This window comes from Chamaea fasciata, unplaced genomic scaffold, assembly GCF_029207755.1.
Source record: "Chamaea fasciata isolate MVZ Bird 193981 ecotype frontalis unplaced genomic scaffold, bChaFas1.0.hap1 SCAF_2, whole genome shotgun sequence".
Taxonomy (NCBI): domain Eukaryota; kingdom Metazoa; phylum Chordata; class Aves; order Passeriformes; family Sylviidae; genus Chamaea; species Chamaea fasciata.
The window spans coordinates 89740734-89752849 of NW_027094087.1; the positions used below are offsets into that span (position 1 = coordinate 89740734).

The window sequence follows — 12116 nt, forward strand, 5'->3', positions numbered from 1 at the left end:
AAAGTGGCCAGACTATGTGATCCTGAAGGTCTCAAACTATGAGGATAAACATAACACCAGTATGGACTCTTTCTGCAATAACTGAAATTTTAAAAGCTGATGTGGGCTACTAGTTACAGCTGGTTATACCAATATGCCTATCTGACAGTGCCCTAATTTGCATCTTGTTTTTCCATAAGATGAAGTGACAAGCCACTAAAAACTTTATTAAAGAGCACTTTACATTGCTTTTCATCTCTAGAGGCTTAGTGTTCTATAAGCAATGGTATAACCATCACTTGGTGAAGCACATTCTTCTTTGGGTAGGATATCACAGGTTTTTGCTAAACCGATGACATGACTGACCTTTCAGAGGGAAAGTCAAATGGGACAGTGAGTGCCAGGGGAAATTGTTTACAATTTGTGTAATGCTTTGCTCCTGGTAGGGGCTACCAGGTTTATCATTTGGTGGGTGTGTTTTGGTTGTGCGGGTAATCGCAACTGGTGCTTTTTCCTGTCAAACAGGTCGAAGGGATTTTGTCTTCCTTTAGAAGTCTGTGGCTTCCTCTCCAGGTACCTTCTGGGTTTTGCTCCATGATGACTCAGTAGTAGGCAGTCCTACTACTGAGTAGTAGGTATTTTCCTAATGTCTTAAAAATTGTGGAGAGTCTTAAAGAGTCTGGTGCTTTACAGTCGTAGCAATGCAGAGGATGATATTTTATTAAGGAGATTTCACTGCTAATGGAAGACTGTCTGCAGGACCTACTTGCTTTGGTGTTGCTACAGAATGGCCACAAAACATCCTTTATGGAATTTCTGTATTACATTCACAGTTTGATCCTTCAGGCACAGAACATTATTGCACGTCTCCTTGTAGGACCAGAGGAATGATTCAAATTAGGCAAGTCACCATCCTGTGACATCTGTTTTTGAAATGAATGGTTTATGAATCCTGTTTGATCTCTCCTTTTGCCAAGTCAGGGACATGGATAAAGGTTTTTCAGCTAATTTCATAGGAAAGTGTATTACAAAATGTTCCTTTTGATCCTTATTATGATTGTGCTTCTTTGATGGGGCTTTGAGCTACTTGGTCTTGTGAAAGGTGTCCTTGCCCATTGTAGGGGAGTTGGAACTTTATGATCTTTTTGGTCCCTGCAACCCAAACTATTCTACAATAACTCTATCTGCATCAGTGTAAAAAAGGTAGGTAAAAGAAAGTTAACAAGCTTGATCTGTATGTTGCTATTTGGTTTACTAAAGAAGACTCTGTTGTTCTGCTTCCTGCCTTTCACAGACTTGGTGTATCTGGTTTAAATTGAATGTTTCTGCTCTGGGTTGGGTTTCTTTTTTTAAATAAAGGGCATTTTTTGAGGATACAATGCCTTGATTTCCATGTTAAATACTGTGTGTTTGGGGTTTTTTTAATGCCTCCTGTGTTTGATTACTGAATTTTCTGTAATTGCAATGAGATACATTGGCATCTTTTTAGATATTTAAATCCCGACAGAATCAAGTTATTAGTATTATTTTGTGAATTCTAGTTGGAGAGCATTTTTATGTTCACTGTGACACAATTTGGATAACTTTAGCCCAGTTCTCTTATCAAAACAAATTCAGTGTATTAGCATTACTTTGGAACTTAGTTGGCAACGTAACTGCCATCAGATCTCAGCAGGACCGATGAATCAACTTAATTTGAATTGCCTAATGAAAGTATTGTGACATGTAGCAAAGATCACTGCCCTTTAATAACTATTGTTAATCAAGATCTCAGATAGTCTGATTATTCACATAAATGTAATCAAGAGTAGTTCTGAGTTGTTTCGAGTTTTTTAAAGCATTAAAAGTTCCACCTACCTCAGGTGTGCCAAGGCATTCTCATTACAGAAGATTGTAGCCTCTGTGAAGTGTTTGAAGGCACCTTTGATTGCTTTCTAGTTCCACAAATAATTAGTTCTTTTCTTTTTAAATTACAACCTATTTTTGTTTTGCTTTCATTTAGAAAGGTATATTTGTTACTACGTCTAAATAAATATGTGATATGAAAATCTATGTGGAAAGGTATTCAAGAATTCATTTAGTAGAGAAATCATTATACTTGGATTGGGTAGGGATGAGAAGAAGCTGGCTGGGTTTACATTTTGTTGGTGCTACAGCTTTAATTAAACCATCTCATTTCCTTGTATTCCCTTCCTGTCTGCATCCCCCGTCACCCAAAAGATGCTTCTCAGCTGATACATTCTCTTGGCCCAGGAATTCTGAGTTGTTGGGCCCTGAGGTTCGAATGTGTCATGGTATGTGATTTAGATGCTCTTTTCCAGTCTGCTGTACTTCATGTTCTCACAATTCACATGTCAGTTCAGGTCACTCCAACAGCATGTCTAAATTTTTATTTAAAATATTACTGTCTATGGCCAACCTGGAATATCTGTTTGACATGACCATACTCAGCGCTTGGGAGGAAACTCTTGCTCACCAGCTAGGTAGGAAAGCCCTAGGATGAGCTGCTTCTGTTTGTCTCTTTTGTTTCTTAGAGTTGAACACCCCCACTCACACACCCACACCTATCCACTCCTCACCAGGGTGCCTTATTTCCTTCTCTCTGTCGTAAATTCTTTAAAGGTTCTGCTTTTAACCTTTTCCTTATCTTTTACTTCATAATCAGATTCCTGCCAATAGGCTCAAAAGCTTTTGGGTGATCTGTTGGTAACTTTTGCTCTGCCATGTATCACACCCTCTTAAGGATGAGTGTCAGTTATAACAATAGCTTCTTGATTTTGTCTTCCCTCTTGTCATATGGGTATCAAATATCTAATAGTTGTTGATGTTTCTGGCCTCTGCTGGCTGGTGGAGGGAAAAAGTCAGGACATGTTCATGCAGCTTGTTTTGTTTGCTTATGTGCTCATGCACATGTACACAATGACATGCAAGTGCTGCCTGAAGGGAGAGATTGTGCTGTGTGCCCGCAGCTCCTTCCTGTGGGAGCAGGTTAAACTTGTACAGGTCTCAAGTCAGAGATCACTGCAGTTTTCTTGCCATAAAACCTGTATTTCCCATACAGAACACTGAGACCCATATACCTTTGCAAGCAAATAAAAATGACATGTGAGTTGTCTGTGTCATGGTCTGGCTTCATTATTTAGCCATAACAGCCTTTCTGCCTCTTGATGCCCATGGTGCCTTTTTGGTCTTCTTTCTTCTCTTATCAGCCTGTACAGACAGGATCTCATTGCTTCCATTTAGGATTGCCACAGGCCACAGTCAGCTTGGCTAAAGCTACTAGCTGGGATCTAATCTTTTGCTGTGTATTGTAATTGTTGCTGTTTTGTGCTTCACTCCTTTTGCATTTCTCACCAAGCTGCATTAACATGAGTGCTTCTGCAGCTGCCTTGATATGTTGACCCATTCCTTGGCTTCCTGCCATACTACATGAAATTCAAATTTCTTCACTTGCCCCTACAGGAATCAATATAGTACCATCATTAAGCTCATGTATCTTTTCCCGATTGTACCTCTTCTTTTGTTTTGCTATTCCATTACAATTTTTATATACTACTTGATTTGCTTTAACTTTTATTTGCATCTTTTTCTCTTCTCTGAATATCAGCATGTACTAGAAATAACTTCTTCTTGCTTAGCCTTTCTCTTTTGTCTCCTGTTCTTGTTCCCTGTTAATAGCTAGGGTTGCCAGTCTGAGACCAAGGCAGAAGGAAATGATGATGTCAGTGCCAGGAATAGTCACTACATCAGTGTAGTTCAAAATTTCAGAGAGCTTGTGTCTCTACTAAAGCCTCAGGGCATTGTCATAGAGGATAATTTAACCATTTTTTAATATTGACATAACTGAAGAGTTTTCTGAAGAGACTTTTAGGAAGCTTGCAACTCTCCTGTAATTGGCTCATAAACTGGCTTAACTACCAATGGATTAACTCCTTGTCCTGTGAGAACAGGATGGCTGACACACACATTTTAGTCTGCTCTCTTTGGTACAGAGTACAGATGGTGCTCTGTAAATGTGTGTTTTTAAAAGTCTTTCTAGAGTTGATATTGGAGAGCAAATGGGATGTTTTGAACTGTAGTATGGAGGACAGCTCCCATATTAATAGCAGAAAAAAAGTCTGTTTTTAAACTTCTAAGAAATGTGTAGATGTTTAAGGACATGAGAAGTTTGCAGTTTATTTGAAGTAATACTGGTTTTAGGGAGGCATATGTGTTGACAGTATTTCTTCCTTATATTTAATTAAGTAGGGTGTTTTGCATTGGCTGTAGTTTGACTGTAATATCTGTAAGGGAATTTGGTAGAATGGGGAAGTAGGGGCTGTGCACGTTAGCTTTCACTTGCTTTCTATATGCTACTTGTTGGCTTTGTATGAATAGTTGTCCCTGTTTTGCTGTAAAATATCCTCAGTAAAATGCCTGGGGAAGAAATTTTTGCTTGAACTAAGACACTAGCAGTCAATTCCTCTTCCTTTGCTCTCTCAGAAGCAAATCGCCATTGCCAGCCTTGTGTTAGCAAGAGTTGCGTGTGTGTGTGACAGAAATTTTGTGCGTACAGTGCTTTCCACTTAAGACCAAAAGCTAATCTGCATGCTGCATGAGGCTGCAAAAACTGTTGTAGGTCAGCTTGGGAAGGAATCTGTTCAGGGTAACGCGGGTTTAAGAACATGTTTAAATTTGTTGGACTATGACAATTTTCAACTGAACTGGAAATGGGAAAGAAGTGCTTACATGGACTTGCAGTTGTAATCTCAGTTTCAAGTTTCTATTGTGCTTTTGCCATAGAGGCTTTGGGGAGTATTGTAAAAGGGAAAAAACCAAAATAGTTGCCTGTACAGCCTATTCCTCTGATGTCCTTAAGGTTGATCAAAATGGGAGTAGTTTTGAGTGTATAAATATATTTTGTATATAAATGTTTCAGAGTCAATGCCTCAAATGCTGTAAAAATCTTTATTCTAAGGGAATACACAGTGAGCAAATTGCTGATCCAGGTGAACTGCCATTTGTTTGAATGGGGCAGGATTTAATTTAGTGCCACAGACCTTTGTGGCAGAATGAGTTTCCACATGAAGGGGGTAAAGGTGGCTTCAGTGAACTCTCCAGTGAACTCCAGCGAATCCTCTCAAATGTTAAAGAGATGGCAAGTGTTTATTTTTGCTTTATAACTTGTTTGTTCACCAAAATAAACTCAAAAGGAGGAGGGTGTTATCCAGATGAGATAGAATACTGCTGGAGTTCCTCAAGGGGAATGGTATTCCTGGAGGGGCAGTGAGAGTGGTGGGAGGCTAGACTGGAGAGCAGCAGTGTGGGTGACGATTGGATAAAGACTCTGGTTTCAGGCTTTCTGGAGAGATGAAATAATGTAATGGGAAAATGGAAAATCATGATGATAAAAGCAAGTGTTGATGTATTTTGTTCAATATGGCTATATCTACTTGGACATTGTCCCATCCTTTTGTTTCCCTGCTTCGTTCTGCCATGGTGGCATGGTCAGTGGTCACCAGACACTATGCTATGCTGTAACTTTTTGTGTCTGTGCACCAGGGCACATCATTGCAGGCAATTCCCAGGATGTGGGAACTGCTGTCAGAGGAAACTGGTCTGTTCTCAGTACAAAACAACATTCAGGTGAGAAGAATAGTAGGAAATCTTGTTTTGGTACAAATAGATCACTTCCAAAAGTCAAGGAATAGGGACCTTTGAAATAATCTTTTACTGGAGTTCACTTCCTAGGAGTGGGGATGATCCTTTAGCTTCAGATGATCATACAGAGGACAAGGACTTGATTCAATATGTGAATTCCATATTCTTAGCCTCCTTATTTCCTAGGGATAGGGAGAAGGTAAAGTCAGAATATGGATTGGTAAAGAAATTTTGAGAGGGTTGGGGCATAATAATTGTGGTATTTTTGATGATGAAGGCAGAGTGGAATTTAAAACCAGGATTGAGTAAACTGTAAAAAATTTTGTCTTATTCTAGAAGAAACTGGCCGCTTGGTCAGCCTTTTGACAAAAAAGATTTGCGTATTTATGTTAAATCCTCTGTGGACATCCACTAGATTACTTTGTGGAAGCAAAGGGGAAGTGCAAGGCTTGTCTGAAGGTGCACAAACAGATGTAGCATTTGGTCAGACTCAGCCCAGGATGCTGACTCTGAGTCTGTCTAGGAGATGAAGAATTATGAGAGCAGTCATACAGTGACACACTCTTCTGGCCTCTGAAAATTTATGATTCAGGGAATTTCTGAGCTAGACATGGCACCTTTCTGCTTATTAGTGGTGAATGCACTTTGACTGAATTACATTCAGACAGACCTCCTCTGAAACATGTGAATGTAACTGGTTCATGAAGGCTGTGATAAAGGGAATAAGAAGGAGGCCTGGTAATAATTCCTGCTTACAGTGGAAGGTGTAAGTCAGTTCACTGATCTGAGAGCAGCTCAAACCGTGTGCCCACCCAGATTTGAGGTTGCCCAGGGTGTACATGAAAGTCTGTCATGCAGCATTACAGCAAAGTGTCCTCCTAAACCACTGGGAATGAGAAAGCGGCTCAGCTCGTGGTGCAAAGCTGAACCAAGAGAAAAGACCATTCAGGAATGAACTGAACATTGCAAGGAAGGGACACCACCTCTCTGCTATCAGACTAGGTAAAACAACTGGACTGCTCCATTTTCAGTTATGAAATTGAAGAGTAATAGCCTTATTGTATGCACCATGAGAAGCCCAATCACAAGGAGAGACTATTTAGAGGTGTTCTGTTACCCCTGGAAGACGAAGTTCTCAGGGCAGTGTATATGTTACAAGATGACTCTAGTCAGTAGAAAAGAAAAATTGGGAAGGAAAAAAAAAGTGAGTGAGAGATCTGGGGAGACTAAGAAGATAAGTCATATACCCAGCTCTGGGAAATGTACTTTACCAAACAAGTACTTAGCATAAGCCAAAGATGCGTTGTTTTGATGACAGTTCTGACAAATCCATCACAAGTTTGCTTTTAAGTTGGTACTTGTCTGGTCAGGCTTACCTCACAGAGTACTGAATGTTCAAGTAATCATTAGATCACTAGAGCAAGCAAGGAGGAAGTCTCTTGTATTTAAAATGATACAGAGCAGAACCTGAGTATGGCCAAAAAAATGTGCATATGAGATGGAATGAAGTCTCAATATGAAGAAATGAAAGAGAGGTGGAACAAGCGGAGGCTGTAAATAGAGGAATGGTAAGATAGATGAGCAAACTTGCTAAGTATCTATACTGGTCTCAGAAACCAAGCAATTAAAATATATGGTGCAGCAACAGAAAGCAATTGAATTGAAAAAAAAAGCCAATGCATTTACTTTCTCTTGAGGAGTCTGACTTGAGAAGGAGAGTGGGAGTGGTGTGCTGGTCCCTATCCTAGGCTGAAAGTGGGGAAACAACTAAGCCTTACTCGGTAGACTGGAGGTGATTTATTCTGGAAAAACAGTAAATACATATACAAGATTTAAGAATAGCTATGACAGTTCTGGTTTCTTTTTTGTCTGTTTTTGCCTTGGTTGTCCATTCTGGCACACAAGGAGGCCGATGACACATGTGCATCTTGAAGTAATTACAAAGCCTGTAATTTCTAAACAATTTTTGCAGTTCCAGAGCAGGAGCATGAAATGCCTGTGGGCTTGGATCATTCTGATGTTGCTCACCTGTGTTAAGCCTGTTTTTCAGTATGTTTGTGTAGGGGCTGTGTCAGAAATTATAGCCTACAGCACTTAATGGGCAACCCAGAGGCAGAGGAAATGCCTGTACTGTCAGATATGAGCTATTCAGTCTTTGTTGAAAAATCTCCTTATTTTTTTCAAGACCTTCTGCTCCTGCCACCCTCTCAGCTTCTGTAGACACAAGGGCATGCTTATAATAAGTTTAGGTTTTTGAGGTTTTCTCTTACCCACTGGGAATTTTCCATAGCTTATTTACTCTTCTGAAGGTTTGGTCATGAACCACGCTGAAAACTGAACTGCCTTGTTTCTTGAAACCTATTAATTTTATAAACCACAAGCAAAATACAGTGAGGCAGCTGCTTTGAGAGGTTTCTCATATGACCCAGCACTAACCTTAGTTCTGCCCAGCCAGGCAAGCTGTGAGAGATGGCTCACTCTGCCCCAGCTGGGCTCCAGACAGCTAATGGTGAGAAATTACCAGTTGGGTAGACAAGATTCTGGCAGCCACCAGACTTTTTTTTTTTTTTTCCTCTGGGGTCTGATAAGTTGACTTGTGATTCTTGAATAATTTTGATTGTCTAGGGGTTTTTTCATTATTCTAGTACATGTAAGTTAAGTTAATTCTAGAGATGACTAGAGGAAGGGCATTTTATTTTTACTGGCTTTGTTCACTGCTTCCCACTATGTTCCCCTTTTCCAAGATCTTACCTTTAGTGCACATTCTTTTTCTTTTTCATCTAATCCAGATATGAACTGTCAGTCTAAATAATGTGATGGCCATGTGGCATAATTGAGATTGCATTTTATTGTCTCTGAATAGCTGACATTTTTGTTCTAGCTCTTTTCCTGCTTGCCAAGTAAAACCAGTGTTTTGGTACCAGGCTGGGAGAGAGGAGCATTAATTGACTTAGCAACTTTCCCATGACTGAAGAAAATGACTGTAACAAAAGCAGCCCTAACATTACAGTATCCTGTTGCTAAGGAGTGTTTTAACCTGAGTCAACCAGACCTGAGCATTGTTGAATTTTATTGTTTCTCCTCATAATGCTTTGTAACAGACAAGAACCAGAATGAGCGTCTCTCCAAACACAGCCTTCCTTCCTCAAAATCCTAAGTCTTCAGTCTTATGCCTGATTTCTTCAACATTCTTAAACAATAACTGCCTTTAAATTACCTGAAAGGCTTGTGCTGTCTGTTGGTGTCTGTTTCCTGTTTTCCCACATTTTGTTTCTTTCAAGGTTGTTTTTGCTTTTTTTATTCCAGCTGCACACAAAGAAGCATCTTACTCTTAAGTCATCATGACTGAACAAGAACATCTGTGTATTTTGTTTTATTCTTTTCTTTTTTTCCCTTTTGCTTTTGCTTTTTCCCCAGAGAACAGAACAACTACCCTACTGTGTAAAATGTCCCTCTAGTCTGGCCTAGTACTGTTGCTCTCTGATGAGTGACACTTCGAGTGGTATGATTGCTCTAGTATTGCTCCCTTCCTGATCACCAATTTGGGATTTCCTGAGCTGAAGGAGGATTCTGGACCATTAAGCTTTAAGAGCTGCCTACAAACCTATACTCCATGAGTTTTTGTAGGGCTGGTTTTAATCCACATATTCTTTCAGCCTCCATGACACCCCATGGCAATAAGTTTTGCAATTTCATTGTGCAGAAGAAGTACTTCATTGTGTTTATTTTTTAACCTTCTGTCTGGTAATTTCATTATGTGCCCCATAATTCTTGTTTTGTGAGGAAATGTTCTTCACACCATTCATGATTTTGTAAGCTGTTTGTGGATGGAGAACTTCTGTTTTCTGTGCTGGAGAGTACTGACCTGGGAGAGCTATGAGTGGTTAGAAGCCATCTGTTGTTCTTCTCCATGTGTTCTGGAAAGCACACACAATTCAAATTGTAGGTGCCCAATGATGTAGATTGCTCTGTTCTCTCCAACCAGCTGGTGTTACTGCTTGCCTTTATAACCATTGCTGATGATGCATGCGATTACAAAGGGCTACCCACAAAAACAACCTTAAATTCTTCAATATGGCAATATTAGAATAGATCCTGTCATTGTCTATGTGTACAGTTAGGGTATACATATTTTTTATCTGGATGAGTTCACACTTTTCATCATTCAAATTCATCTGTGATTTTTTTATTTTTATTTTCTGTTTTGTTTTGTGTAGTGATTTGCAAACTCTGTAAGTCCTCAAGTGTAGATTATGCTATCTGGGATCACTTTCTATTTTCTGCATACTTGTGAAAGAACTGCTTTTGCTAAAACAGGAGTCATACTCTCTCTGGCCACATGCTCTGACTGTTTAAATTTCACATAGTTCTTCCCGGATGGATGGCAGCTTGGAATCTGTTCATCAGCAGCAGAAAATTGTCTGACTGCTATAAAGCCATTGATTTACTATTTCATTTTAAGGAATTTCCAGACTGCTTTAAGGAAGCAGTGGAACACAGGAGTTTGGTTTGACACTGACACTTGGTGTATAATTGTTCTGTTAAATAGGATGTGCAAGCTAATTACCAGTAGTCCTGCTGTAGCTCACTGGCAAAGTGTTTCTGCTGTGAATGTGGCCCTACTAGTGTAAAGACCACTGGAAGGAAAGTGCATTAAGAGGACTGTCCTTTAAAGGTCTATCTTTTACTTGTAAGGAAATCAAGCTGCACCTGTCAATCCATTAAAACTTTCTGCTGGTACTTACTGGTTTTTCCTCCTGCACTGACAGATACTCTGTCAGAAGGCTGTAATGTTCTTTGTTTACATCTGCTCTTTTTAAGTTTAAAAAGTGCATTCCCCTTATAATTTTGAGTATTTGTATTATTACATGAGCAAAAAAAATAAAAAAAGCTTATTCTACACTTGTTCTCTAAGGTAAGCTAGGTGAAATTGGACTAGGATTTGATTGCTTTTAAATAGGCATCTGGTCTATTTATGAGGCCTCTGAAAGATGTGGATGTTTCATGGGTACCTCCTGTCTCTCTGGAGTAGCATCAAGGGATGGTGGAAGAAACTGAGACATCTCAAATGGCACTGTATGCATTGCACTGAGGCAACCAAATTGTGTTTTGTGAGCTGCTTGATGTTGAGGGTTCCTGAAGCTTACAGCATGTATTCTCAGCTGGTGCTGGGATAGAATTTGTGGCTTGAATTTCACTGTTTGTCTTATAGCACTCTGCAATATCAGATATTTGCTGAAACTACGTGGCTCGGAGGTTTCTGAATTGTGTCTCTGTGGATGGTAAACTTGTACTGAAATTATAGAAGTGCAGAAATAAAAGCAGCATGTGGCCTGTGCAATCCAGGCTTTTCCTAACTTTCTCTGTACAATGAGGAGTTGACTAGGTTAGGACTGTGCAATTGAGAAGCTTGTGAGTCAGTGCATTATTGGGGGCTGTCTATATTGAAAGACAGCTACCTAGGCTTCATTCTGAGGGGCCATGGGCAGGACAATTCAGCTTTGAATGTTATGTATCATTTCAGCTGCCAGTGTGTGCCCCTTAGTGTGATGTTCAGTCTTCTTCTACCTGTAGTGCTGTGTGAACCTAGATTGTACCTTCTCTGGTACAAAAATGATTCCTGTATTGTTGCAGAATATTACTCTCTTTTTCTCCCTTTATGGAGAGTAAGTAATAATAGCCCTGTAGTTAAACTGTATTTAAAGTCGACACTATGTTACCCAATAACTTGCCTTGTGGATGAAACTGTAGAGCACTTTCTGTTACTGAATTTTTCTCTATTGCTCATCCTAATATTCTCTTGCATTGAAGTTACTGTCACTGAAAACAGTAAAATGGCTATTACTTTGCATGTGATGTTATAGCACCCAGACTTTTGCATTTTATTTCACATTGCAATGAAAGTACTACTCACTTGCCCAAAGAGCTTTGTGGTTTGTCTTTGCTGAAATTTTCCAGTTAATGCAAATACATTAGCCCAGCAGGTTACCTGTTGGAAGCAGCATTTGCTGTGGGAGAGAGAGTCCTGGAAACTGATTTGTCTGTCTTTATTTCCAGCTGGTGCTGCATTCCACAGTAGGTTTTAACTTCTGAAACATGCAGCATTTTTTTCGCTTTTCGGGGGTAGTTGTGTTGTGTTTTTTTCTTATTATTGTTCTTTCCTCCCCCCCCCCACCCCCCTGCCCCAAAGAGATGTTGAAATGAGAGTGCAAAAGTGTGGCCTTCCCACCATTGTGTGCAGCAAACCCCAATTTGTTCCATTTTGTCCCTCCAATGTCTTTGCTACTGCTTGTGTACAGAGGTGCTGGGCATAGAGGAGTATGGCTCTGTCATATTGTTTCCTTGTCTGTAAGGAAAACAACTTTACAAATAAGCCCATGCCAAATTTTGCAGAAGCAGTGAGGTCTTCATGGATGTTATTCTGAGAAATTACTTAACTACTTCTGGGATTTGTCTGTGTGGGGTTTTTTATATTTCTGTTGCAGAAAAAATTCTGG

General features: G+C 39.7%; 1 protein-coding gene across 2 annotated transcripts in view; it reads left to right on the plus strand.

Annotated features, from left to right (window-relative positions):
• The window catches only part of RASA3 (RAS p21 protein activator 3), a 172317-nt gene that overhangs the window by 125899 nt on the left and 34302 nt on the right, over positions 1-12116 (plus strand). The gene's annotated exons all lie outside the window — the stretch shown is intronic.